The sequence below is a fragment of the Globicephala melas genome, chromosome 1 (assembly GCF_963455315.2).
Source record: "Globicephala melas chromosome 1, mGloMel1.2, whole genome shotgun sequence".
Lineage (NCBI taxonomy): Eukaryota > Metazoa > Chordata > Mammalia > Artiodactyla > Delphinidae > Globicephala > Globicephala melas.
In genome coordinates, this window is record NC_083314.1 from 63,755,363 (window position 1) to 63,780,735 (window position 25,373).

Consider the following 25,373-nt stretch of genomic DNA (forward strand, 5'->3'; position numbering starts at 1 on the left):
GGGGACGGTTTAGGGTCCAGGTGAGGGTAGGACAACGCTTTAGGGGGAGCGTGCGTGTGAGGGCGTGGGTTAGTGTTAGCGTACGGGTTAGGATTAGGGATCGGGTGAGGGTCAGGCTTCGGGGAAGGTTTAGGGTTAGGGTTCGTGCTAGGGTTAGGGTTAGGGGACGGGGACGGTTTAGGGTCCAGGTGAGGTTACGACAATGCTTTAGGCGGAGCGTGCGTGTGAGGGCGCGGGTTAGTGTTTGCGTACGGGTGAGGATTAGGGGACCGGTGAGGGTCAGGCTTCGAGGAAGGGTTTGCGTTAGGGTTAGGGCTATGGTTAGGGTTAGGGGACGGGGACGGTTTAGGGTCCAGGTGAGGGTACGACAACGCTCTTGGGGGAGCGTGCACATGAAGGCACGGGTTAGTGTTAGCGTACGGGTTAGGATTAGGGGACGGGTGAGTGTCAGGCATCGGGGAAGGGTTAATGTTAGTGTTTGGGCTAGGGTTAGGGTTAAGGGATCGGGACGGTTTAGGGTCCAGGTGAGGGTTCGACAATGCTTTAGGTTGAGCATGCGTCTGAGGGCACGGGTTGGTGTTAGCGTACGGGTTAGGATTAGGGGACGGGTGAGGGTTAGGCTTCGGGGAAGGGTTAGGGTTAGGGTTCGGGCTAGGGTTAGGGTTAGGTGACGGGGACGATTTAGGTTCAAGGTGAGTGTACGACAACGCTTTAGGGTGTGCGTGCGTGTGAGGGCGCGGGTTAGTGTTAGCGTACGCGTTAGGATGAGGGGACGGGTGAGGGTCAGGCTTCGGCGAAGTGGTAGGGTTAGGGTTTGGGCTAGAGTTAGGGTTAGAGGACGGGGACGGTTTAGGGTCCAGGTGAGGGTACGACAATCCTTTAGGGGGAGCGTGCGTGTGAGGGCGTGGGTTAGTGTTAGCGTACGGGTTAAGATTAAGGTTCGGGTGACGTTCAGGCTTCGGGGGAGGGTTAGGATTACGGTTCGGGCTAAGGTTAGGGTTAGGGGACTGGGACGGTTTAGGGTCCAGGTCAGGGTACGACAACGCTTTAGGGTGAGCGTGCGTGTGAGGGCGTGGGTTAGTGTTTGCGCACGGGTTAGGATTAGGGGATGGGTGAGGGTCAGGCTTCGGGGAAGGTTTAGGGTTATGGTTGGTGCTAGGCTTAGGGGACGGGGACGGTTTAGGGTCCAGGTGAGGGTACGACAACGCTTTAGGGGGAGCGTGCATGTGAGGGAGCGGGTTAGAGTTAGCGTACGGTGTAGGATTAGGGGACGGGTGAGGGTCAGGCTTCGGGGAAGGGTTACGGTTAGGGTTCGGAAAAGGGTTAGTGTTAGGGGACGGGGACTGTTTAGGGTCCAGGTGAGTGTATGACAACGCTTTAGGGTGAGCGTCCATGTGAGGGCGCGGGTTAGTGTTAGCGTACGGGTTAGGATTAGGGGACGGGTGAGGGTCAGGCTTCGGGGAAGTGTTAGGTTTAGGGTTCGGGCTAGGGTTAGTGTTAGGGGACGGGGACGGTTTAGGGTCCAGGTGAGAGTACGACAATGCTTTAGGGGGAGCGAGCGTGTGAAAGCGTGGGTTAGTGTCAGCGTACGGTTTAAGATTAGGGCACGGGTCAGGGTCAGGCTTTGGGGAAGGGTTAGGGTTAGGGTTCGAGCTAGGGTTAGGGTTAGGGGACGGGGATGGTTTAGGGTCCAGGTGAGGATACGACAAGACTTTAGGGGAACTGTGCGTGTGCGGGGGCGGGTTAGTGTTAGCGTACGCGTTAGGATTAGGGGACGGGTGAGGGTAAGGCTTCGGGGAAGGGTTAGTGTTAGGGTTCGGGCTAGTGTTAGGGTTAGGGGACGGGGACGGTTTAGGGTCCAGGTGAGGGTATGACAACGCTTTAGGAGGAGCATGCGTGTGAAGGCACGGGTTAGTGTTAGCGTACGGGTTAGGATTAGGGGACGGGTGAGGGTCAGGCTTCGGCGAAGTGTTAGGGTTAGGGATCAGGCTAGGTTTAGGGTTAGGGGACGGGGACGATTTAGGATCCAGGTGAGGGTACGACAACGCTTTAGGGTGAGCGTGCATGTGAGGGCATGGGTTAGTGTTAGTTTACGGGTTAGGATTAGGGGACCGGTGAGGGTCAGGCTTCGGGGAAGGGTTATGGTTAGGGTTCGGGCTAGGGTTATGTTTAGGGGACGGGGAAGGTTTAGGGTCCAGGTGAAGGTACGACAACGCTTGAGGGTGAGCGTGCGTGTGAGGGCGCGGTTTAGTGTTAGCGTACGGTTAAGGTTTAGTGGACGGGTGAGGTTCAGGCTTCGGGGAAGTGTTAGGGTTAGGGTTCGGGCTAGGGTTAGGGTTAGGGGACGGAGACGGTTTAGGGTCCAGGTGAGGGTACGACAACGCTTTAATGGGAGCGTGTGTGTTAGGGTGAGGGTTACTGTTAGCGTACGGGTTAGGATTAGGGGACGGGTGAGTGTCAGGCTTCGGGGAAGGGTTAGGGTTAGGGTTCGGGATAGGGTTAGGTTTAGGGGACGGGGACGGTTTAGGGTCAAGGTGAGGGTAAGACAACGCTTTAGGGTGAGCGTGCGTGTGAGGGCGTGTGTTAATGTTAGCATACGGGTTAGGATTAGGGGACGGGTGAGGGTCTGGCTTCGAGGAAGGGTTAGGTTTAGGGTTAATTCTAGGGTTAGGGGACGGGGACGGGGACGGTTTAGGGTCCAGGTGAGGGTACGACAATGCTTCAGGGTGAGCGTGCGTTAGAGGGCTCCGGTTAGTCTTAGCTTTGGGTTAGGATTAGGGGACGGGTGAGGGTCAGGCTTCAGGGAAGGTTTAGGGTTATGGTTCAGGCTACGGTTAGGGTTAGGGGACGGGGACGGTTTAGGGTCCAGGTGGGGGTACGACAACGCTTTAGAGGGAGCGTGTGTTTGAGGGAGCGGTTTATTGTTAGCATACGGGTTAGGATTAAGGGACGGGTGAAGGTCAGGCTTCGGGGAAGATTTAGAGTTAGGGTTCAGGCTAGTGTTAGGGTTAGGGGACGGGGATGGTTTAGGGTCGAAGTGAGGTTATGACAACGCTTTAGGGGGAGCGTGTGTTTGAGGGCATGGGTTAGTGTTAGCATACGGGTTAGGATTAGGGAATGGGTGAGGCTCATGCTTCGGGGAAGGGTTAGGGTTAGGGTTCGGTCTAGGGTTAGGGTTAGGGAACGGGGACGGTTTAGGGTCCAGGTGAGGCTACGACAACGCTTTAGGGTGAGCGTGCACATGAGGGCGCAGGTTAGTGTTAGCGTACGGGTTAGGATTAGGGGAAGGGTGAGTGTCAGGCTTCGGGGAAGGGTTAGGTTTAGGGTTCGGGCTAGGGTTAGGGTTAGGGGACGGGGACGGTTTAGGGTCCAGGTGGGGGTACGACAACGCTTTAGAGGGAGCGTGTGTGTGAGGGCGCGGTTTAGTGTTAGCGTACGGGTTAGGATTAAGGGACGGGTGAGGGTCAGGCTTTGGGGAAGTTTTAGGGTTAGGGTTCGGTCTAGGGTTAGGGTTAGGGGACGGGGACGGTTTAGGGTGCAGGAGAGGGTACGACAATGCTTTAAGGGGAGCGTGCGTGTGAGGGCGTGGGTTAGTGTTAGCGTACAGGTTAGGAATAGAGGACGGGTGAGGGTCAGGCTTCAGGGAAGGGTTACCGTTAGGGTAAGGGCTAGGGTTAGGGTTAGGGGACGGGGACGGTTTAGGGTCCAGGTGAGGGTATGACAACGCTTTAGGGGGAGCGTGCGTGTGAGGGCGCGGGATACTGTTAGCGTACGGGTTAGGATTAGGGAACGGGTGAGAGACAGGCTTCGGCGAAATGTTAGGTTTAGGGTTCGGGCTAGGTTTAGGGTTAGGGGACGGGGACGGATTAGGGTCCAGGTGAGGGTACGACAACGCTTTAGGGGGAGCGTGCGTGTGAGGGCGCGTGTTAGTGTTAGCGTACGTGTTAGGATTAGGGGAAGGGTGAGTGTCAGGCTTCGGCGAAGGGTTACGGTTAGTGTTCGGGCTAGGGTTAGGATTAGGGGACGGGGACGGTTTAGGATCCAGGTGAGGGTACGACAACGCTTTAGGGGGAGCGTGCGTGTGAGGGTGCGGGTTAGTGTTAGCGTACTGGTTAGGATTACGGGACGGGTGAGCGTCAGGCTTCGGGGAAGTGTTAGGGTTAGGGTTCGGGCTAGGGTTAGGGTTAGGGGACGGGGACGGTTTAGGGTCCAGATGACGGTACGACAACACTTTAGGGTGAGCGTTAGTGTGAGGGCGGGGGTTAGTGTTACCGTACGGGTTAGGATTAGGGGACGGGTGAGGGTCAGGCTTCGGGGAAGGGTTAGGGTTAGGGTTCGGACTAGGGTTAGGGTTATGGGAAGGGGACGGTTTAGGGTCCAGGTGAGGGTACGACAACGCTTTAAGGTGAGCGTGCGTGTGAGGGCGTGTGTTAGTGTTAGCGTACGGGTTAGGATTAGTGGACGGGTGAGGGTCAGGGTTCGGGGAAGGGTTAGGGTTAGGGTTCGGGCTAGGGAGAGGGTAGGGGAAGGGAATGGTTTAGGGTCCAGTTGAGGGTACGACAACGCTTTAGGGGGAGCGTGCGTGTGAGGGCGTGGGTAAGTGTTAGCGTATGGGTTAGGATTAGGGGACGGGTGAGGGTCAGGCCTTGGGGAAGTGTTAGCGTTAGGGTTCGGGCTAGGGTTAGGGTTAAGGGACGGGGACGGTTCAGGGTCCAGGTGAGGGTACGACAAGTCTTTAGGGGGAGTGTGCGTGTGAGGGCGCGTGTTAGTGTAAGCGTACGGGTTAGGATTAGGGGACGGGTGAGGGTAAGGCTTCCGCTAAGGGTTAGGGTTAGGGTTCGGGCTAGGGTTAGGGTTAGGGGACGGGGACGGTTTAGGGTCAAGGTGAGGGTAAGACAACGCTTTAGGGTGAGCGTGCGTGTGAGGGCGTGTGTTAATGTTAGCATACGGGTTAGGATTAGGGGACGGGTGAGGGTCTGGCTTCGAGGAAGGGTTAGGTTTAGGGTTAATTCTAGGGTTAGGGGACGGGGACGGGGACGGTTTAGGGTCCAGGTGAGGGTACGACAATGCTTCAGGGTGAGCGTGCGTTAGAGGGCTCCGGTTAGTCTTAGCTTTGGGTTAGGATTAGGGGACGGGTGAGGGTCAGGCTTCAGGGAAGGTTTAGGGTTATGGTTCAGGCTACGGTTAGGGTTAGGGGACGGGGACGGTTTAGGGTCCAGGTGGGGGTACGACAACGCTTTAGAGGGAGCGTGTGTTTGAGGGAGCGGTTTATTGTTAGCATACGGGTTAGGATTAAGGGACGGGTGAAGGTCAGGCTTCGGGGAAGATTTAGAGTTAGGGTTCAGGCTAGTGTTAGGGTTAGGGGACGGGGATGGTTTAGGGTCGAAGTGAGGTTATGACAACGCTTTAGGGGGAGCGTGTGTTTGAGGGCATGGGTTAGTGTTAGCATACGGGTTAGGATTAGGGAATGGGTGAGGCTCATGCTTCGGGGAAGGGTTAGGGTTAGGGTTCGGTCTAGGGTTAGGGTTAGGGAACGGGGACGGTTTAGGGTCCAGGTGAGGCTACGACAACGCTTTAGGGTGAGCGTGCACATGAGGGCGCAGGTTAGTGTTAGCGTACGGGTTAGGATTAGGGGAAGGGTGAGTGTCAGGCTTCGGGGAAGGGTTAGGTTTAGGGTTCGGGCTAGGGTTAGGGTTAGGGGACGGGGACGGTTTAGGGTCCAGGTGGGGGTACGACAACGCTTTAGAGGGAGCGTGTGTGTGAGGGCGCGGTTTAGTGTTAGCGTACGGGTTAGGATTAAGGGACGGGTGAGGGTCAGGCTTTGGGGAAGTTTTAGGGTTAGGGTTCGGTCTAGGGTTAGGGTTAGGGGACGGGGACGGTTTAGGGTGCAGGAGAGGGTACGACAATGCTTTAAGGGGAGCGTGCGTGTGAGGGCGTGGGTTAGTGTTAGCGTACAGGTTAGGAATAGAGGACGGGTGAGGGTCAGGCTTCAGGGAAGGGTTACCGTTAGGGTAAGGGCTAGGGTTAGGGTTAGGGGACGGGGACGGTTTAGGGTCCAGGTGAGGGTATGACAACGCTTTAGGGGGAGCGTGCGTGTGAGGGCGCGGGATACTGTTAGCGTACGGGTTAGGATTAGGGAACGGGTGAGAGACAGGCTTCGGCGAAATGTTAGGTTTAGGGTTCGGGCTAGGGTTAGGGTTAGGGGACGGGGACGGATTAGGGTCCAGGTGAGGGTACGACAACGCTTTAGGGGGAGCGTGCGTGTGAGGGCGCGTGTTAGTGTTAGCGTACGTGTTAGGATTAGGGGAAGGGTGAGTGTCAGGCTTCGGCGAAGGGTTACGGTTAGTGTTCGGGCTAGGGTTAGGATTAGGGGACGGGGACGGTTTAGGATCCAGGTGAGGGTACGACAACGCTTTAGGGGGAGCGTGCGTGTGAGGGTGCGGGTTAGTGTTAGCGTACTGGTTAGGATTACGGGACGGGTGAGCGTCAGGCTTCGGGGAAGTGTTAGGGTTAGGGTTCGGGCTAGGGTTAGGGTTAGGGGACGGGGACGGTTTAGGGTCCAGATGACGGTACGACAACACTTTAGGGTGAGCGTTAGTGTGAGGGCGGGGGTTAGTGTTACCGTACGGGTTAGGATTAGGGGACGGGTGAGGGTCAGGCTTCGGGGAAGGGTTAGGGTTAGGGTTCGGACTAGGGTTAGGGTTATGGGAAGGGGACGGTTTAGGGTCCAGGTGAGGGTACGACAACGCTTTAAGGTGAGCGTGCGTGTGAGGGCGTGTGTTAGTGTTAGCGTACGGGTTAGGATTAGTGGACGGGTGAGGGTCAGGGTTCGGGGAAGGGTTAGGGTTAGGGTTCGGGCTAGGGAGAGGGTAGGGGAAGGGAATGGTTTAGGGTCCAGTTGAGGGTACGACAACGCTTTAGGGGGAGCGTGCGTGTGAGGGCGTGGGTAAGTGTTAGCGTATGGGTTAGGATTAGGGGACGGGTGAGGGTCAGGCCTTGGGGAAGTGTTAGCGTTAGGGTTCGGGCTAGGGTTAGGGTTAAGGGACGGGGACGGTTCAGGGTCCAGGTGAGGGTACGACAAGTCTTTAGGGGGAGTGTGCGTGTGAGGGCGCGTGTTAGTGTAAGCGTACGGGTTAGGATTAGGGGACGGGTGAGGGTAAGGCTTCCGCTAAGGGTTAGGGTTAGGGTTCGGGCTAGGGTTAGGGTTAGGGGACGGGGACGGTTTAGGGTCCAGGTGAGGGTACGACAACGCTTTACGGGGAGCGTGCGTGTGAGGGCGCGGGTTAGTGTTAGCGTACCGGTTAGGATTAGGGGACGGGTGAGGGTCAGGCTTCGGGGAAGGGTTAGGGTTAGGGTTCGGGCTAGGGTTAGGGTTAGGGGACGGGGACGGTTTAGGGTCCAGATGACGGTACGACAACACTTTAGGGTGAGTGTTAGTGTGAGGGCGGGGGTTAGTGTTACCGTACGGGTTAGGATTAGGGGACGGGTGAGGGTCAGGCTTCGGGGAAGGGTTAGGGTTCAGGCTAGGGTTAGGGTTAGGGGACGGGGACGGATTAGGGTCCAGGTGAGGGTACGACAACGCTTTATGGGGAGCGTGCGTGTGAGGGCGCGGGTTAGTTTTAGCGTACCGGTTAGGATTAGGGGACGGGTGATGGTCAGCCCTCAGGGAAGTGTTAGGGTTAGGGTTCGGGCTAGGGTTAGGGTTAGGGGACGGGGATGGTTTAGGGTCCAGTTGAGGGTACGACAATGCTTTACGGGGAGCCTGCGTGTGAGGGCGCATGTTAGTGTTAGCGTACGGGTTAGGATTAGGGGATGGGAGAGGGTCAGGCTACGGCGAACGGTTAGGGTTAGGGTTCGGGCTAGGGTTAGGGTTAGGGGACTGGTACGTTTAGGGTCCAGGTCAGGGTACGACAAGTCTTTAGGGGGAGTGTGCGTGTGCAGGCGCGGTTTAGTGTTAGCGTACGGGTTAGGAGTAGGGGACGGGTGAGGGTAAGGCTTCGGGGAAGGGTTAAGGTTAGGGTTCCGGCTAGGGTTAGGGTTAGGGGACGGGGATGGTTTAGGGTCCAGATGAGGGTACGACAACACTTTAGGGTGAGCGTGAGTGTGAGGGCGCGGGTTAGTGTTACCGTACGGGTTAGGATTAGGGGACGGGTGAGGGTCAGGCTTCGGGGAAGGGTTAGGGTTAGGGTTCGGGCTAGGGTTAGGGTTAGGGGACGGGGATGGTTTAGGGTCCAGATGAGGGTACGACAACACTTTAGGGTGAGCGTGAGTGTGAGGGCGCGGGTTAGTGTTACCGTACGGGTTAGGATTAGGGGACGGGTGAGGGTCAGGCTTCGGGGAAGGGTTAGGTTTAGGTTTCGGGCTAGGGTTAGGGCTAGGGGACGGAGACGGTTTAGGGTCCAGGTGAGGGTACGACAACGCTTTAGGGGGAGCGTGCGTGTGAGGGCGCGGGTTAGTGTTAGCGTACGGTTTAGGATTAGGGCACGCGTCAGGGTCAGGCTTCGGGGAAGGGTTAGGGTTAGGGTTCGGGCTAGGGTTAGGGTTAGGGGATGGGGACGGTTTAGGGTCCAGGTGAGGGTTCGAGAAGTCTTTAGGGGGAGTGTGCGTGTGTGGGCGCGGGTTAGTGTTAGCGTACGGGTTAGGAGTAGGGAACGGGAGAGGGTAAGGCTTCGGGGAAGGGTTAGGGTTACGGTTCGGGCAAGGGTTAGGGGACGGGGACTGTATAGGGTCCAGGTGAGGGTACGAAAACGCTTTAGGGGGAGCGTGCGTGTGAGGGCGCAGGTTAGTGTTACCGTACGGGTTAGAATTTGGGGACGGGTGATGGTCTGACCTCGGGGAAGGGTTAGGGTTAGGTTCGGTCTAGGGTTAGTGTTAGGGGACGGGGATGGTTTAGGGTACAGTTGAGGGTACGACAACGCGTTAGGGGGAGCGTGCGTGTGAGAGCGTGGGTTAGTGTTAGCGTACGGGTTAGGATTAGGGGACGGGTGAAGGTCAGGGTTCGGGGAAAGGTTAGGGTTAGGGTTCGGGCTAGGGTTAGGGGTAGGGGACGGGGATGGTTTAAGGTCCAGTTGAGGGTACGAAAACGCTTTAGGGGGAGCGTGCGTGTGAGGACGTGGGTTAGTGTTAGCGTATGGGTTAGGATTAGGGGACGGGTGAGTGTCAGGCTTCGGGGAAGGGTTAGGGTTAGGGTTCGGGCTAGGGTTAGGGTTAGGGGACGGGGACGGTATAGGGTCCAGGTGAGGGTACGACAACGCTTTAGGGGGAGCGTTCGTGTGAGGGCGTGGGTCAGTGTTAGCGTACGGGTTAGGATTAGGGTACCGCTGAGGGTCAGGCCCTGGGGAAGTGTTACGTTAGTGTTCGGGCTAGGGTTAGGGTTAGGGGACGGGGACGGTTTAGGGTTCAGTTGAGGGTACGACAACACTTTAGGGGGAGTGTGCGTGTGAGGGCGCGGGTTAGTGTTAGTGTACGGGTTAGGATGAGGGGACGGGTGAGGGTCAGTCTTCGGGGAAGGGTTACGGTTAGGGTTCGGGCTAGGGTTAGGGTTATGGGACGGGGATGGTTTAGGGTCCAGGTGAGGGTACGACAACGCTTAAGGGGGAGCGTGCGTGTGAGGGCGCGGGTTAGTGTTAGAGTACGGTTTAGGATTAGGGCTCGGGTCAGGGTCAGGATTCGGAGAAGGGTTAGGGTTAGGGTTCGGGCTAGGGTTAGGGTTAGGGGACGGGGACGGTTTAGGGTCCAGGTGAGGGTACGAGAAGTCTTTAGGGGGAGTGTGCGTGTGCGGGCGCGGGTTAGTGTTAGCGTACGGGTTAGGATTAGGGGACGGGTGAGGGTAAGGCTTCGGGGAAGGGTTAGGGTTAGGGTTCGGGCTAGGGTTAGGGTTAGGGGACGGGGACGGTTTAGGGTCCAGGTCAGGGTACGACAACGCTTTAGGGGGAGCGGTCGTGTGAGGGCGCGGGTTAGTGTTTGCGTACGGGTTAGGATTAGGTGACGGGTGAGGGTCAGGCTTCAAGGAAGTTTAGGGTTAGGTTTCGGGCTAGGGTTAGGGTTAGGGGACGGGGACGGTTTAGGGTCCAGGTGAGGGTACGACAATGCTTTAGGTTGAGCATGCGTCTGAGGGCGCGGGTTAGTGTTAGCGTACGGGTTAGGATTAGGGGACGGGTGAGTGTCAGGCTTCGGGGGAGTGTTAGGGTTACGGTTCGGGCTAGGGTTAGGGTTAGGTGACGGGGACGATTTAGGGTCAAGGTGAGTGTACGACAACGCTTTAGGGTGAGCGTGCGTCTGAGGGCACGGGTTAGTGTTAGCGTATGGGTTAGGATTAGGGGACGGGTGAGGGTCAGGCTTCGGGGAAGTGTTAGGGTTAGGGTTCGGGCTAGGGTCAGGGTTAGGGGACGGGGACGGTTTAGGGTCCAGGTGAGGGTACGACAACGCTTAAGGGGGAGCGTGCGTGTGAGGGCACGGGTTAGTGTTAGCGTACGGGTTAGGATTAGGGGACGTGAGAGGGTCAGGCTTCGGGGATGGGTTAGAGTTAGGGTTCGGGAAAGGGTTAGGGTTAGGGGACGGGGACGGTTTCCGGTCCAGGTGAGGGTACGACAACGCTTTAGGGGGAGCGTGCGTGTGAGGGCGCGGGTTAGTATTAGCGTACGGGTTAGGATTAGGGGACGGGTGAGGGTCAGGCTTCGGGGAAGGATTAGGTTTAGGGTTAGGTCTAGGTTTAGGGTTAGGGGATGTGGACGGTTTAGGGTCCAGGTGAGCGTACGACAACACTCTTGGGGGAGCGTGCGAGTGAGGGCGCGGGTTACTGGTAGCGTACAGGTTGGGATTAGGGGACGGGTGAGGGTCAGGCTTCGGGGAAGGGTTAGGGTTAGGGTTCGGGCTAGGGTTAGGGGATGGGGACGGTTTAGGGTCCAGGTGAGGGTACGACAGCGCTTTATGGGGAGCGTGCGTGTGAGGGCGCGAGTTAGTGTTAGCGTCCGTGTTAGGATAAGGGGACGGTTGAGAGTCAGGCTTCGGAGAAGGGTTAGGGTTAGGGTTCGGGCTAGGGTTAGGGTTAGGGGACGGGGACGGTTTAGGGTCCAGGTGAGGGTACGACAACGCTTTAGAGTGAGCGTGCGTGTGAGGGGGCGGGTTAGTGTTAGCGTACGGGTTAGGATTAGGGGACGGGTGAGGGTCAGGCTTCGGGGAAGGGTTAGGGTTAGGGTTCGGGCTAGGGTTAGTGTTAGGGGACGGGGACAGTTTTGGGTCCAGGTGAGGGTACGACAACTCTTTAGGGTGAGCGTGAGTGTGAGGGCGCGGGTTCGTGTTAGCGTACCGGTTAAGATTAGGGGACGGGTGAGGGTCAGGCTTCGGGGAAGGGTTAGGGTTAGGGTTCGGACTAGGGTTAGGCTTAGGGGACGGGGACGGTTTTCGGTCCAGGTGAGGGTACGACAACGCTTTAGGGGGAGCGAGCGTTTGAAAGCGTGGGTTAGTGTTAGGGTACGGGTTAGGATAAGGGAACGGGTGAGGGTCAGGCTTCGGAGAAGGGTTAGGGTTAGCTTTAAGGCTAGGGTTAGGGTTAGGGGACGGGGACGGTTTAGGGTCCAGGTGAGGGTACGACAACGCTATAGGGGGAGCGTGCGTGTGAGGTCGCGGGTTAGTGTTAGCGTCCGGGTTAGGATTAGGGGACGGGTGAGGGTCAGGCTTCAGGGAAGGGTTAGGGTTAGGGTTCGGGCTATGTTTAGGGTTAGGGGAAGGGGACGGTTTAGGAACAGGTAAGGGTACGACAACGCTTTAGGGTGAGCGTGAGTGTGAGGGCGTGGGTTAGTGTTTGCGTACGGGTTAGGATTAGGGGACGGGTGAGGGTCAGGCTTTGGCGAAGTGTTAGGGTTAGGGTTCGGGCTAGAGTTAGGGTTAGGGCACGGGGACGGTTTAGGATCCAGGTGAGGGTACGACAACGTTTTAGGGGGAGCGTGCGTGTGAGGGCGCGTGTTAGTGTTAGCGTACGAGTTAGGATTAGGTAATGGGTGAGGGTCAGGCTCCGGGGAAGGGTAAGGGTTAGGGTTCGGGCTAGGCTTAGGGTTAGGGGACTGGGAAGGTTTAGGGTACAGCTGAGGGTACGAGAACGCTTTAGGGGGAGCGTGCGTTTGAGGGCGCGGGTTAGTGTTTGCGTACGGGTTAGGATTAGGGGACGGATGAGGGTCAGGCTTCGGGGAAGGGTTAGGTTTATGGTTCGGGCTAGGGTTAATGTTAGGGGATGGGAACGGTTTAGGGTCCAGGTGAGGGTACGACAACGCTTTAGGGGGAGCAAGCTTGTGGAAGCGTGGGTTAGTGTTAGCGTACGGGTTAGGATTAGGGGACGGGTGAGGGTCAGGCTTCGGAGAAGGGTTAGGGTTAGCGTTAAGCCTAGGGTTAGGGTTAGGGGACGGGGACGGTTTAGGGTCCAGGTGATGGTACGACAACGATTTAGGGGGAGCGTGCGTGTGAGGGCGCGGGTTAGTGTTAGCGTCCGGGTTAGGATTAGGGAACGTGTGAGGGTCAGGCTCCTGGGAAGTGTTAGGGTTAGGGTTCTGGCTAGGGTTAGGGTTAGGGGACTGGGAAGGTTTAGGGTACAGGTGAGGGTACGACAATGCTTTAGGGGGAGCGTTCGTTTGAGGGCGCAGGTTAGTGTTTGTGTACGGGTTAGGATTAGGGGACGGGTGAGGGTCAGGCTCCGGGGAAGGGTTAGGTTTAGGGTTCGGGCTATAGTTAGGGTTAGGGGAAGGGGACGGTTTAGGAACAAGTAAGGGTACGACAACGCTTTAGGGTGAGCGTGAGTCTGAGGGCGCGGGTTAGTGTTAACGTACGGGTTAGGATTAGGGGACGGGTGAAGGTCAGGCTTCGGCGAAGTGTTAGGGTTAGCGTTCGGGCTAGGGTTAGGGTTAAGGGACGGGGACGGTTTAGGATCCAGGTGAGGGTACGACAACGATTTAGGGGGAGCGTGCGTCTGAGGGCGTGTGTTAGTGTTAGCGTACGGGTTAGGATTAGGGAACGGGTGAGGGTCAGGCTCCTGGGAAGTGTCAGGGTTAGGGTTCTGGCTAGGGTTAGGTTTAGGGGACTGGGAAGGTTTAGGGTGCAGGTGAGGGTACGACAATGCTTTAGGGGGAGCGTGCGTTTTAGGGCGCAGGTTAGTGTTTGTGTACGGGTTAGGATTAGGGGACGGGTGAGGGTCAGGCTCCGGGGAAGGGTTAGGTTTAGGGTTCGGGCTAGGTTTAGGGTTAGGGGACGGGGACGGTTTAGGGTCCGGGTGAGGGTACGACAATGCTTTAGGTTGAGCATGCATCTGACGGCGCGGGTTAATGTTAGCGTACGTGTTAGGATTAGGGGACGGGTGAGGGTCAGGCTTCGGGGAAGTGTTAGGTCTAGGGTTCGGGCTAGGGTTAGGGTTAGGGGACGGGGACGGTTTAGGGTCCAGGTGAGGGTACTACAACTCTTTAGGGGGAGCGTGAGTGTGAGGGCGCGGGTTAGTGTTAGCGTACGGGTTAGGATTACGGGACGGATGAGGGTCAGGCTTCGGCGAAGTGTTAGGGTTAGGGTTCGGGCTAGGGTTAGGGTTAGAGGACGGGGATGGTTTAGGGTCCATGTGAGGGTACGACAACACTTTAGGAGGAGCGTGCGTGTGAGGGCACGTGTTAGTGTTAGCGTACGTGTTAGGATTAGGGGAAGGGTGAGTGTCAGGCTTCGGGGAGGTGTTAGGGTTAGAGTTCGGGCTAGGGTTAGTGTTAGGGGACTGGGATGGTTTAGGGTCCAGGTCAGGGTATGACAACGCTTTAGGGGGAGCAGTCGTGTGAGGGCGCGGGTTAGTGTTTGCGTACGGGTTAGGATTAGGTGACGGGTGAGTGTCAGGCTTCAAGGAAGTTTAGGGTTAGGGTTCGGGCTAGGGTTAGGGTTAGGGGACGGGGACGGTTTAGGGTCCAGGTGAGGGTACGCAATGCTTTAGGTTGAGCATGCGTCTGAGGGCGCGGGTTAGTGTTAGCGTACGGGTTAGGATTAGGGGACGGGTGAAGGTCAGGCTTCGGGGGAGTGTTAGGGTTACGTTTCGGGCTAGGGTCAAGGTTAGGGGACGGGGACGGTTTAGGGTCCAGGTGAGGGTACGACAACGCTTAAGGGGGAGCGTGCGTCTGTGGGCGTGGGTTAGTGTTAGCGTATGGGTTAGGATTAGGGGACGGGTGAGGGTCAGGCTTCGGGGAAGTGTTAGTGTTAGGGTTCGGGCTATGGTTAGGTTTAGGGGACGGGGACGGTTTAGGATCCAGGTGAGGGTACGACAACGCTTTAGGGGGAGCGTGCGTTTGAGGGCGCGTATTAGTGTTAGCGTACGGGTTAGGATTAGGGGACGGGAGAGGGTCAGGCTTCGGGGATGGGTTAGAGTTAGGGTTCGGGAAAGGGTTAGGGTTAGGGGACGGGGAAGGTTTAGGGTCCAGGTGAGTGTACGACAACGCTTTAGGGGGAGCGTGCGTGTGAGGGCGCGGGTTAGTATTAGCGTACTGGTTAGGATTAGGGGACGGGTGAGGGTCAGGCTTCGGGGAAGGATTAGGTTTAGGGTTAGGTCTAGGGTTAGGGTTAGGGGATGTGGACGGTTTAGGGTCCAGGTGAGGGTACGACAACGCTCTTGGGGGAGCGTGCGAGTGAGGGCGCGGGTTAGTGTTAGCGTACAGTTTGGGATTAGGGGACGGGTGAGGGTCAGGCTTCGGGGAAGTGTTAGGGTTAGGGTTCGGGCTAGGGTTAGGGGATGGGGACGGTTTAGGGTCCAGGTGAGGGTACGACAGCGCTTTAGGGGGAGCGTGCGTGTGAGGGCGCGAGTTAGTGTTAGCGTCCGTGTTAGGATTAGGGGACGGTTGAGAGTCAGGCTTTGGAGAAGGGTTAGGGTTAGGGTTCGGGCTAGGGTTAGGGTTAGGGGACGGGGACGGTTTAGGGTCCAGGTGAGGGTACGACAACGCTTTAGCGTGAGCGTGCGGGTGAGGGGGCGGGTTAGTGTTAGCGTACGGGTTAGGATTAGGGGACGGGTGAGGGTCAGGCTTTGGGGAAGGGTTAGGGTTAGGGTTCGGGCTAGGGTTAGTGTTAGGGGACGGGGACAGTTTTGGGTTCAGGTGAGGGTAAGACAACTCTTTAGTGTGAGCGTGAGTGTGAGGGCGCGGGTTCGTGTTAGCGTACCGGTTAAGATTAGGGGACGGGTGAGTGTCAGGCTTCGGGGAAGGGTTAGGGTTAGGGTTCGGACTAGGGTTAGGATTAGGGGACGGGGACGGTTTTCGGCCCAGGTGAGGGTACGACAACCCTTAGGGTGAGCGTGCGTGTGAGGGCGCGGGTTAGTGTTAGCGTACGGGTTAGGATTAGGGGACGGATGAGGGTCAGGCTTCGGGGAAGGGTTAGGTTTAGGGTTCGGGCTAGGGTTACTGTTAGGGGACGGGAACGGTTTAGGGTCCAGGTGACGGTACGACAACGCTTTAGGGGGATCGAGCGTGTGAAAGCGTGGGTTAGTGTTAGGGTACGGGTTAGGATTAGGGGACGGGTGAGGGTCAGGCTTCGGAGAAGGGTTAGGGTTAGCTTTAAGGCTAGGGTTAGGGTTAGGGGACGGGGACGGTTTAGGGTCCAGGTGAGGGTACGACAACGGTATAGGGGGAGCGTGCGTGTGAGGGCGTGGGTTAGTGTTAGCGTCCGGGTTAGGATTAGGGGACGGCTTAGGGTCAGGCTTCAGGGAAGGGTTAGGGTTAGGGTTCGGGCTATGGTTAGGGTTAGGGTAAGGTGACGGTTTAGGAACAGGTAAGGGTACGACAACGCTTTAGGGTGAGCCTGAGTGTGAGGGCGCGGGTTAGTGTTAGCGTACGGGTTAGGATTAGGGGACGGGTGAGGGTCAGGCTTCGGGGAAGTGTTAGTGTTAGGGTTCGGGCTAGGGTTAGGGTTAGGGGAAAGGGACGGTTTAGGGTCCATGTGAGAGTACGACAACGCTTTAAGGTGAGCGTGATTGTGAGGGCGCGGGTTAGTGTTAGCGTACGGCTTAGGATTAGGGGACGGGTCAGTGTCAGGATTCGGGTAAGTGTTAGGGTTAGGGTTCGGGCTAGGGTTAGGGTTAGGGGACGGGGACGGTTTAGGGTCCAGGTGAGGGTACGACAACGCTTTAGGAGTAGCGGGCGTGTGAGGGCGTGGGTTAGTGTTAGCGTACGGGTTAGGATTAGGGGACGGGTGAGTGTCAGGCTTCAGGGAAGGGTTAGGGTTAGGGTTCGGGCTAGGGTTAGGGTTAGGGGACGGAGACGGTTTTGGGTCTAGATGAGTGTACGACAACACTTTAGGGTGAGCGTGAGTGTGAGGGCGTGGGTTAGTGTTAGCATACGGGTTAGGATTACAGGACGGATGAGGGTCAGGCTTCGGCGAAGTGTTAGTGTTAGGGTTCGGGCTAGGGTTAGGGTTAGAGGACGGGGATGGTTTAGGGTCCATGTGAGGCTACGACAACACTTTACAAGGAGCGTGCGTGTGAGGGTACGTGTTAGTGTTAGCGTACGTGTTAGGATTAGGGGACGGGTGAGGGTCAGGCTTCTGGGAAGGGTTAGGGTTAGGGTTCGGGCTAGGGTTAGTGTTAGGGGACTGGGATGGTTTAGGGTCCAGGTCAGTGTACGACAACGCTTTAGGGGGAGCGGTCGTGTGAGGGTGCGGGTTAGTGTTTGCGTACGGGTTAGGATTAGGTGACGGGTGAGGGTCAGGCTTCAAGGAAGGTTTAGGGTTAGGGTTCGGGCTAGGATTAGGGTTAGGAGATGGGGACGGTTTAGGTTCCAGGTGAGGGTATGACAACGCTTTAGGTTGAGCATGCGTCTGAGGGCGCGGGTTAGTGTTAGAGTACGGGTTAGGATTAGGGGACGGGTGAGGGTCAGGCTTCGGGGAAGGGGTAGGGTTAGGGTTCGGGCTAGGGTTAGGTTTAGGGGACGGGGACGGTTTAGGGTCCAGGTGAGGGTGCGACAACGCTTTAGGGGGAGTGTGCGTGTGAGGGCGCGAGTTAGTGTTAGCGTCCGTGTTAGGATTAGGGGACGGTTGAGAGTCAGGCTTCGGAGAAGGGTTAGGGTTAGGGTTCGGGCTAGGGTTAGGGTTAGGGGACGGGGACGGTTTAGGCTCCAGGTGAGGGTACGACAACGCTTTAGGGTGAGCGTGCGTGTGAGGGCGTGGGTTAGTGTTAGCGTACGGTTTAGGATTAGGGGACGGGTGAGGGTCAGTCTTCGGGGAAGTGTTAGGGTTAGGGTTCGGGCTAGGGTTAGTGTTAGGGGACGGGGACGGTTTAGGATCCAGGTGAGGGTACGACAACTCTTTAGGGTGAGCGTGAGTATGAGGGCGCGGGTTCATGTTAGCGTACCAGTTAAGATTAGGGGACGGGTGAGGGTCAGGCTTCGGAGAAGGGTTAGGGTTAGGGTTCGGGCTAGGGTAAGGGTTAGGGCACGGGGGCGGTTTTGGGTCCAGGTGAGGGTACGACAACGCTTACGGTGAGCGTGCGTGTGAGGGCGCGGGTTAGTGTTAGCGTACGGGTTAGGATTACGGGACGGATGAGGGTCAGGATTCGGGGAAGCGTTAGGGTTAGGGTTCGGGCTACGGTTAGGGTTAGGGGACGGGGACGGTTTAGGATCCAGGTGAGGGTACGACAACGATATAGGGGGAGCGTGCATTTGAGGGCGCGTATTAGTGTTAGCGTAAGGGGTAGGATTAGGGGACGGATGAGGGTCAGGCTTCGGGGAAGGGTTAGGTTTAGGGTTCGGGCTAGGGTTAGTGTTAGGGGACGGGGACGGTTTAGGGTCCAGGTGAGGGTATGACAACGCTTTAGGGGGAGCGAGCTTGTGAAAGCGTGGGTTAGTGTTAGCGTACGGGTTAGGATTAGGGGACGGGTGAGGGTCAGGCTTCGGAGAAGGGTTAGGGTTAGCGTTAAGGCTAGGGTTAGGGTTAGGGGATGGGGACGGTTTAGGGTCCAGGTGATGGTACGACAACGCTTTAGGGGGAGCGTGCGTGTGAGGGCGCGGGTCAGTGTTAGCGTACGGGTTAGGTTAGGGGAAGGGTGAGGGTCAGGCTTCGGGGAAGGGTTAGGGTTAGGTTTCGGGCTAGGGTTAGGGTTAGGGGAAAGGGACGGTTTAGGGTCCATGTGAGGGTACGACAATGCTTTAGGGTCAGCGAGATTGTGAGGGCGCGGGTTATTGTTAGCGTACGTGTTAGGATTAGGGGACGGGTGAGGGTCAGGCTTCGGGGAAGGGTTAGGGTTAGGGTTCGGTCTAGGGTTAGGGTTAGAGGACGGGGATGGGTTAGGGTCCATGTGAGGGTACGACAACACTTTAGGAGGAGCGTGCGTGTGAGGGCACGTGTTAGTGTTAGCGTACGTGTTAGGATTAGGGGACGGGTGAGTGTTAGGCTTCGGGGAGGTGTTAGGGTTAGGGTTCGGGCTAGGGTTAGTGTTAGGGGACTGGGATGGTTTAGGGTCCAGGTCAGGGTACGACAACGCTTTAGGGGGAGCGGTCGTGTGAGGGCGTGGCTTAGTGTTTGCGTACGGGTTAGGATTAGGTGACGGGTGAGGGTCAGGCTTCAAGGAAGTTTAGGGTTAGGGTTCGGGCTAGGGTTAGGGTTAGGGGACGGGGACGGTTTAGGGTCCAGGTGAGGGTACGACAATGCTTTAGGTTGAGCATGCGTCTGAGGGCGCGGGTTAGTGTTAGCGTACGGGTTAGGATTATGGGACGGGTGAGGGTGAGGCTTCGGGGAAGGGTTAGGGTTAGGGTTCGGGCTATGGTCAGGGTTAGGGGACGGGGACGGTTTAGGGTCCAGGTGAGGGTACGACAACGCTTAAGGGGGAGCGTGCGTGTGAGGACGCGGGTTAGTTTTAGCGTACGGGTTAGGATTAGGGGACGGGAGAGGGTCAGGCTTCGGGGAAGGGTTAGGGTTAGGGTTAGGGCTAGGGTCAGGGTTAGGGGACTGGGACGGTTTAGGGTCCAGGTCAGGGTACGACAACGCTTTAGGGGGAGCGGACGTGTGAGGGCGTGGGTTAGTGTTTGCGTACGGGTTAGGATTAGGTGACGGGTGAGGGTCAGGCTTCGGGGAAGGGTTAGGGTTAGGGTTCGGGCTAGGGTTAGGTTTAGGGGACGAGGACGGGTTAGGGTCCAGGTGAGGGTACGACAACGCTTTAGGGTGAGCGTGAGTGTGAGGGCGCGGGTTCGTGTTAGCGTACCGGTTAAGATTAGGGGACGGGTGAGGGTCAGGCTTCGGGGAAGGGTTAGGGTTAGGGTTCGGACTAGGGTTAGGCTTAGGGGACGGGGACGGGTTAGGGTCCAGGTGAGGGTACGCAATGCTTTAGGTTGAGCATGCGTCTGAGGGCGCGGGTTAGTGTTAGCGTACGGGTTAGGATTAGGGGACGGGTGAAGGTCAGGCTTCGGGGGAGTGTTAGGGTTACGTTTCGGGCTAGGGTCAAGGTTAGGGGACGGGGACGGTTTAGGGTCCAGGTGAGGGTACGACAACGCTTAAGGGGGAGCGTGCGTCTGTGGGCGTGGGTTAGTGTTAGCGTATGGGTTAGGATTAGGGGACGGGTGAGGGTCAGGCTTCGGGGAAGTGTTAGTGTTAGGGTTCGGGCTATGGTTAGGTTTAGGGGACGGGGACGGTTTAGGATCCAGGTGAGGGTACGACAACGCTTTAGGGGGAGCGTGCGTTTGAGGGCGCGTATTAGTGTTAGCGTACGGGTTAGGATTAGGGGACGGGAGAGGGTCAGGCTTCGGGGATGGGTTAGAGTTAGGGTTCGGGAAAGGGTTAGGGTTAGGGGACGGGGAAGGTTTAGGGTCCAGGTGAGTGTACGACAACGCTTTAGGGGGAGCGTGCGTGTGAGGGCGCGGGTTAGTATTAGCGTACTGGTTAGGATTAGGGGACGGGTGAGGGTCAGGCTTCGGGGAAGGATTAGGTTTAGGGTTAGGTCTAGGGTTAGGGTTAGGGGATGTGGACGGTTTAGGGTCCAGGTGAGGGTACGACAACGCTCTTGGGGGAGCGTGCGAGTGAGGGCGCGGGTTAGTGTTAGCGTACAGTTTGGGATTAGGGGACGGGTGAGGGTCAGGCTTCGGGGAAGTGTTAGGGTTAGGGTTCGGGCTAGGGTTAGGGGATGGGGACGGTTTAGGGTCCAGGTGAGGGTACGACAGCGCTTTAGGGGGAGCGTGCGTGTGAGGGCGCGAGTTAGTGTTAGCGTCCGTGTTAGGATTAGGGGACGGTTGAGAGTCAGGCTTTGGAGAAGGGTTAGGGTTAGGGTTCGGGCTAGGGTTAGGGTTAGGGGACGGGGACGGTTTAGGGTCCAGGTGAGGGTACGACAACGCTTTAGCGTGAGCGTGCGGGTGAGGGGGCGGGTTAGTGTTAGCGTACGGGTTAGGATTAGGGGACGGGTGAGGGTCAGGCTTTGGGGAAGGGTTAGGGTTAGGGTTCGGGCTAGGGTTAGTGTTAGGGGACGGGGACAGTTTTGGGTTCAGGTGAGGGTAAGACAACTCTTTAGTGTGAGCGTGAGTGTGAGGGCGCGGGTTCGTGTTAGCGTACCGGTTAAGATTAGGGGACGGGTGAGTGTCAGGCTTCGGGGAAGGGTTAGGGTTAGGGTTCGGACTAGGGTTAGGATTAGGGGACGGGGACGGTTTTCGGCCCAGGTGAGGGTACGACAACCCTTAGGGTGAGCGTGCGTGTGAGGGCGCGGGTTAGTGTTAGCGTACGGGTTAGGATTAGGGGACGGATGAGGGTCAGGCTTCGGGGAAGGGTTAGGTTTAGGGTTCGGGCTAGGGTTACTGTTAGGGGACGGGAACGGTTTAGGGTCCAGGTGACGGTACGACAACGCTTTAGGGGGATCGAGCGTGTGAAAGCGTGGGTTAGTGTTAGGGTACGGGTTAGGATTAGGGGACGGGTGAGGGTCAGGCTTCGGAGAAGGGTTAGGGTTAGCTTTAAGGCTAGGGTTAGGGTTAGGGGACGGGGACGGTTTAGGGTCCAGGTGAGGGTACGACAACGGTATAGGTGGAGCGTGCGTGTGAGGGCGTGGGTTAGTGTTAGCGTCCGGGTTAGGATTAGGGGACGGCTTAGGGTCAGGCTTCAGGGAAGGGTTAGGGTTAGGGTTCGGGCTATGGTTAGGGTTAGGGTAAGGTGACGGTTTAGGAACAGGTAAGGGTACGACAACGCTTTAGGGTGAGCCTGAGTGTGAGGGCGCGGGTTAGTGTTAGCGTACGGGTTAGGATTAGGGGACGGGTGAGGGTCAGGCTTCGGGGAAGTGTTAGTGTTAGGGTTCGGGCTAGGGTTAGGGTTAGGGGAAAGGGACGGTTTAGGGTCCATGTGAGAGTACGACAACGCTTTAAGGTGAGCGTGATTGTGAGGGCGCGGGTTAGTGTTAGCGTACGGCTTAGGATTAGGGGACGGGTCAGTGTCAGGATTCGGGTAAGTGTTAGGGTTAGGGTTCGGGCTAGGGTTAGGGTTAGGGGACGGGGACGGTTTAGGGTCCAGGTGAGGGTACGACAACGCTTTAGGAGTAGCGGGCGTGTGAGGGCGAGGGTTAGTGTTAGCGTACGGGTTAGGATTAGGGGACGGGTGAGTGTCAGGCTTCAGGGAAGGGTTAGGGTTAGGGTTCGGGCTAGGGTTAGGGTTAGGGGACGGAGACGGTTTTGGGTCTAGATGAGTGTACGACAACACTTTAGGGTGAGCGTGAGTGTGAGGGCGTGGGTTAGTGTTAGCATACGGGTTAGGATTACAGGACGGATGAGGGTCAGGCTTCGGCGAAGTGTTAGTGTTAGGGTTCGGGCTAGGGTTAGGGTTAGAGGACGGGGATGGTTTAGGGTCCATGTGAGGCTACGACAACACTTTACAAGGAGCGTGCGTGTGAGGGTACGTGTTAGTGTTAGCGTACGTGTTAGGATTAGGGGACGGGTGAGGGTCAGGCTTCTGGGAAGGGTTAGGGTTAGGGTTCGGGCTAGGGTTAGTGTTAGGGGACTGGGATGGTTTAGGGTCCAGGTCAGTGTACGACAACGCTTTAGGGGGAGCGGTCGTGTGAGGGTGCGGGTTAGTGTTTGCGTACGGGTTAGGATTAGGTGACGGGTGAGGGTCAGGCTTCAAGGAAGGTTTAGGGTTAGGGTTCGGGCTAGGATTAGGGTTAGGAGATGGGGACGGTTTAGGTTCCAGGTGAGGGTATGACAACGCTTTAGGTTGAGCATGCGTCTGAGGGCGCGGGTTAGTGTTAGAGTACGGGTTAGGATTAGGGGACGGGTGAGGGTCAGGCTTCGGGGAAGGGGTAGGGTTAGGGTTCGGGCTAGGGTTAGGTTTAGGGGACGGGGACGGTTTAGGGTCCAGGTGAGGGTGCGACAACGCTTTAGGGGGAGTGTGCGTGTGAGGGCGCGAGTTAGTGTTAGCGTCCGTGTTAGGATTAGGGGACGGTTGAGAGTCAGGCTTCGGAGAAGGGTTAGGGTTAGGGTTCGGGCTAGGGTTAGGGTTAGGGGACGGGGACGGTTTAGGCTCCAGGTGAGGGTACGACAACGCTTTAGGGTGAGCGTGCGTGTGAGGGCGTGGGTTAGTGTTAGCGTACGGTTTAGGATTAGGGGACGGGTGAGGGTCAGTCTTCGGGGAAGTGTTAGGGTTAGGGTTCGGGCTAGGGTTAGTGTTAGGGGACGGGGACGGTTTAGGATCCAGGTGAGGGTACGACAACTCTTTAGGGTGAGCGTGAGTATGAGGGCGCGGGTTCATGTTAGCGTACCAGTTAAGATTAGGGGACGGGTGAGGGTCAGGCTTCGGAGAAGGGTTAGGGTTAGGGTTCGGGCTAGGGTAAGGGTTAGGGCACGGGGGCGGTTTTGGGTCCAGGTGAGGGTACGACAACGCTTACGGTGAGCGTGCGTGTGAGGGCGCGGGTTAGTGTTAGCGTACGGGTTAGGATTACGGGACGGATGAGGGTCAGGATTCGGGGAAGCGTTAGGGTTAGGGTTCGGGCTACGGTTAGGGTTAGGGGACGGGGACGGTTTAGGATCCAGGTGAGGGTACGACAACGATATAGGGGGAGCGTGCATTTGAGGGCGCGTATTAGTGTTAGCGTAAGGGGTAGGATTAGGGGACGGATGAGGGTCAGGCTTCGGGGAAGGGTTAGGTTTAGGGTTCGGGCTAGGGTTAGTGTTAGGGGACGGGGACGGTTTAGGGTCCAGGTGAGGGTATGACAACGCTTTAGGGGGAGCGAGCTTGTGAAAGCGTGGGTTAGTGTTAGCGTACGGGTTAGGATTAGGGGACGGGTGAGGGTCAGGCTTCGGAGAAAGGTTAGGGTTAGCGTTAAGGCTAGGGTTAGGGTTAGGGGATGGGGACGGTTTAGGGTCCAGGTGATGGTACGACAACGCTTTAGGGGGAGCGTGCGTGTGAGGGCGCGGGTCAGTGTTAGCGTACGGGTTAGGTTAGGGGAAGGGTGAGGGTCAGGCTTCGGGGAAGGGTTAGGGTTAGGTTTCGGGCTAGGGTTAGGGTTAGGGGAAAGGGACGGTTTAGGGTCCATGTGAGGGTACGACAATGCTTTAGGGTCAGCGAGATTGTGAGGGCGCGGGTTATTGTTAGCGTACGTGTTAGGATTAGGGGACGGGTGAGGGTCAGGCTTCGGGGAAGGGTTAGGGTTAGGGTTCGGTCTAGGGTTAGGGTTAGAGGACGGGGATGGGTTAGGGTCCATGTGAGGGTACGACAACACTTTAGGAGGAGCGTGCGTGTGAGGGCACGTGTTAGTGTTAGCGTACGTGTTAGGATTAGGGGAAGGGTGAGTGTCAGGCTTCGGGGAGGTGTTAGGGTTAGAGTTCGGGCTAGGGTTAGTGTTAGGGGACTGGGATGGTTTAGGGTCCAGGTCAGGGTATGACAACGCTTTAGGGGGAGCAGTCGTGTGAGGGCGCGGGTTAGTGTTTGCGTACGGGTTAGGATTAGGTGACGGGTGAGTGTCAGGCTTCAAGGAAGTTTAGGGTTAGGGTTCGGGCTAGGGTTAGGGTTAGGGGACGGGGACGGTTTAGGGTCCAGGTGAGGGTACGCAATGCTTTAGGTTGAGCATGCGTCTGAGGGCGCGGGTTAGTGTTAGCGTACGGGTTAGGATTAGGGGACGGGTGAAGGTCAGGCTTCGGGGGAGTGTTAGGGTTACGTTTCGGGCTAGGGTCAAGGTTAGGGGACGGGGACGATTTAGGGTCCAGGTGAGGGTACGACAACGCTTAAGGGGGAGCGTGCGTCTGTGGGCGTGGGTTAGTGTTAGCGTATGGGTTAGGATTAGGGGACGGGTGAGGGTCAGGCTTCGCGGAAGTGTTAGTGTTAGGGTTCGGGCTATGGTTAGGTTTAGGGGACGGGGACGGTTTAGGATCCAGGTGAGGGTACGACAACGCTTTAGGGGGAGCGTGCGTTTGAGGGCGCGTATTAGTGTTAGCGTACGGGTTAGGATTAGGGGACGGGAGAGGGTCAGGCTTCGGGGATGGGTTAGAGTTAGGGTTCGGGAAAGGGTTAGGGTTAGGGGACGGGGAAGGTTTAGGGTCCAGGTGAGTGTACGACAACGCTTTAGGGGGAGCGTGCATGTGAGGGCGCGGGTTAGTATTAGCGTACTGGTTAGGATTAGGGGACGGGTGAGCGTCAGGCTTCGGGGAAGGATTAGGTTTAGGGTTAGGTCTAGGGTTAGGGTTAGGGGATGTGGACGGTTTAGGGTCCAGGTGAGGGTACGACAACGCTCTTGGGGGAGCGTGCGAGTGAGGGCGCGGGTTAGTGTTAGCGTACAGTTTGGGATTAGGGGACGGGTGAGGGTCAGGCTTCGGGGAAGTGTTAGGGTTAGGGTTCGGGCTAGGGTTAGGGGATGGGGACGGTTTAGGGTCCAGGTGAGGGTACGACACGCTTTAGGGGGAGCGTGCGTGTGAGGGCGCGAGTTAGTGTTAGCGTCCGTGTTAGGATTAGGGGACGGTTGAGAGTCAGGCTTCGGAGAAGGGTTAGGGTTAGGGTTCGGGCTAGGGTTAGGTTTAGGGGACGGGGACGGTTTAGGGTCCAGGTGAGGGTACGACAACGCTTTAGCGTGAGCGTGCGGGTGAGGGGGCGGGTTAGTGTTAGCGTACGGGTTAGGATTAGGGGACGGGTGAGGGTCAGGCTTTGGGGAAGGGTTAGGGTTAGGGTTCGGGCTAGGGTTAGTGTTAGGGGACGGGGACAGTTTTGGGTTCAGGTGAGGGTAAGACAACTCTTTAGTGTGAGCGTGAGTGTGAGGGCGCGGGTTCGTGTTAGCGTACCGGTTAAGATTAGGGGACGGGTGAGTGTCAGGCTTCGGGGAAGGGTTAGGGTTAGGGTTCGGACTAGGGTTAGGGTTAGGGGACGGGGACGGTTTTCGGCCCAGGTGAGGGTACGACAACCCTTAGGGTGAGCGTGCGTGTGAGGGCGCGGGTTAG